The following is a 3,147-nucleotide window of genomic DNA, read 5'->3' as shown; positions in this document are numbered from 1 at the left end:
TCTTCCACTGATGCTCGTCGTCTATATCAGAACCCTTTCACAGCCAGTTCTTTTCATTCTAAAACCAACTTCAGCTCCCTCCCTCCTCCTATCAGTACTCTTCACTTCACTTTGAATTGTTGACGAAAATACTCAGCATATTTCCATCCTGATTCCCTCTAGTCTTCTTAGCCATCCTTACACGACTTCAGTTTGCATCATTTCCATTCTCACACCCATGCTACCAGTCCTTTCTATCTCATTGTCCCTTCAAACCGTCCTCTTTCAACATCAGGCTTCTCTATCCTTCTACAGTACATCCCCAGTCCTCAGGGTATCTATCCTCGCATCCCAACTATTGTCAGTAATTTCTATCCCAGTACCCCTTCTCAGTCGTCCCCTTCTCCATCCATATTCCGCTTCAGTCTGCCTCTCCCATCACTCCCACCCCTTCAATGCTCTCCAGAAGGACTGTGAACCGGAAAGGCCACCGCTCTATTTTTCACCACCCAACTCGGCAGACACACCTCAACCTTTAGCAGGGTACACATTCCAGCGGACTTCAGAGAGAGAGAGAGAGAGATACAGACAGACAGACAGAGAAGTTAGTCTGGAATCCTGAATTTCATCGCATAATTTTCCCCATACAAGGACAAGTTTGGTGTGTGTGTGTGTGTGTGTGTGTGTGTGTGTGTGTGTGTGTGTGTGTGTGTGTGTGTGTGTGTGTGTGTGTGTGTGTGAGAGAGAGAGAGAGAGAGAGAGAGAGAGAGAGAGAGAGAGAGAGACTTTCAGGAATGACTTGGAGTTTGGTGACTCGTTTTAAAGGGGTAATGTTTTGGGAGACTGAGAGGGAGAGGAAATGATGGTACTGAGGGAATACGTGTATGGATGGATGATGAGATGAAGGCAAGGATGGAAGAAGGAATGGGTGGAAGAGGGTGGACGGATGGAGGGATGGAGGGAAGAATGGCTGGTACAGGGTGAGGGTTGGCTGGTTGGATGGAGGGATGGTTGAGATATTGGACAGATGTATGGATTAATATATAGAGGATAATTTTAATCGTCTAGGTGTTTGACGGGATGGCTGGTTGAATGATCTGAACTTTGGATGGATGTATGGGTATTATTCTGTATCTATTTCTTGGCATAGACTACCAAATCCCCTCTATTAGCCCGCCAGTTTTCCTGACAACATATGACAGGACATAGGTACCCTTGTCACCACTTGGGCACTAACGCTCACCGTCTATACCGAATACTTGCTAGAACTATGCCATTCAGGAGTAGTGTGATGCTATTAGTGGTGATGCTTTTATGACATGCTGTAGATCTTGTGGGAATGTTTTTGGGAGTGCTTTAATAAAAATGAAATCCCTAGACTTCCTTGCCTCAGCCTGGGATTGATCTAGCCTCCGTTTAAATAGCAACCTAACACTCTACCACCTGAATGGAAAGAATAATATTTCGTTGAGTAAATAGGTGAATGAGTGAGTGATGCAATGGGTGGATGATTGGATGATGCCTGGAGGATAGATTTATGGCTGCATCTAATTGAATTCTTGCTTGTTTGGTTGGTTAATTGGCTGAGTATTTGGATGGATGGTTGGTTGACTGGTTCGATGGATGGTTGACTGGATGGATGGTTGGATGATTCCCACTTTACACCACTAAATTCCCTTCTCCAGCCATATTTGTTCTATTACTATCCGATCTCCTCTCATCCTATAGGTTCTCATCCTTTTCATCCCATTCCATTTTATTTATATCCCCATCCCATCCTATCCCCTTTCCATCCCATCCTACTTCCATTCCCCTTCCTTACCCTTCCCTCTCATCCCATTTCAGTCTAAATTACTTTCATTCCATTTCTATCACTTCAATCCCCATCTTTATATTATCTCCCTCTGCTATCCTATCCCTTCCCCATCCCACCGCTCCCCCTCTCCTTCCTTTTCCCATCCCACCTCATCGCTTCCTCTTCCCATTCCCATTCCCTGCCACCCCATTTTGCCTTATCTTAACTTTCCTTCTCCTCCAACCGATCCATCTCCCATCTCAGTCCCATCTTATTTCATCCCATCTCATCCCATCCCATTCCATCCCATTCCTTATCCTTCCCATTCATGTCTCCCACTCTTATGTCTCCCTCCCATCCTCCATCCTTCTTCCCTCTCATCCTCCTCACATCCTTTTCCATTTCAGTCCCATATTATTGCATCCCATTTCACCCCATCTTAAGCCATCCCATTCATTTTCCCTCCCAATCATGCCTCCCTCTCTCCATCCTCCATCCCAGCCACTCTCCTTCTTTCCTTCCATCCTCCTCACATTCTTTCCCATTCTTATCCCACTCCCCTTCCCCGCCACTCCATCCCCCTCCCCCCTCTCCCCCACTTCATCCCCTCTCCCCCACTGGCACCCCGGACAGAAGGGGAAAATATTGCTCTCCCTTCCATGGCATCGGTAAAGCCAACGGAGGATAAAGGAGAAAACTGTGTGTGTGTGTGTGTGTGTGTGTGTGTGTGTGTGTGTGTGTGTTCTTGTATGTGTGTGTGTGTTCTTGTACATGCGTGTTATATATGTGTGTGTGTGTGTGTGTTCTTGTACATGCGTGTTATATATGTATGTGTGTGTGTGTGTTCTTGTACATGCGTGTTATATATATATATATATATATATATATATATATATATATGTGTGTGTGTGTGTGTGTGTGTGTGTGTGTGTTCTTGTATGTGCGTATTATGTGTGCTTTGTATGTGGATGGAGGAAAATATTTTGTATGTGTGTGTGTGTGTGTGTGTGTGTGTGTGTGTGTGTGTGTGTGTGTGTGTGTGTGTGTGTCTATATGTGTTTATTCTTGTATGTAAGTTTTATGTGTGCTTTGTGTGTGTGCGTGTGACTCTAGGAAAATATTTATAAGTGTGTGTGTGTGTGTGTGTGTGTGTGTGTGTGTGTGTGTGTGTACGGTCGCCCTCACATCAACCCGCCACCTCAAGTCTCTCCCTTCAAGCCAGTCGATAAGGTCTGCGAAAGAATGGAGGGGAGGAGACGGGAGACGAGAGAAGGAGGTAGAGGATGAGGAAAGGAAAAAAGGAAGAAAAGGAAATGAAATAAAGGGGAGAAGAGGAAGAAAAGGATTTAAATAAAGAAGGAAGAAGAGAGAAA

The sequence above is a fragment of the Coenobita brevimanus genome, chromosome 58 (assembly GCF_032717465.1).
Source record: "Coenobita brevimanus isolate Jiangsu-jjx chromosome 58, ASM3271746v2, whole genome shotgun sequence".
Taxonomy (NCBI): Eukaryota; Metazoa; Arthropoda; class Malacostraca; order Decapoda; family Coenobitidae; genus Coenobita; species Coenobita brevimanus.
The sequence above is the reverse complement of the archived record's forward strand: the minus strand, read 5'-3'. Positions refer to the sequence as shown.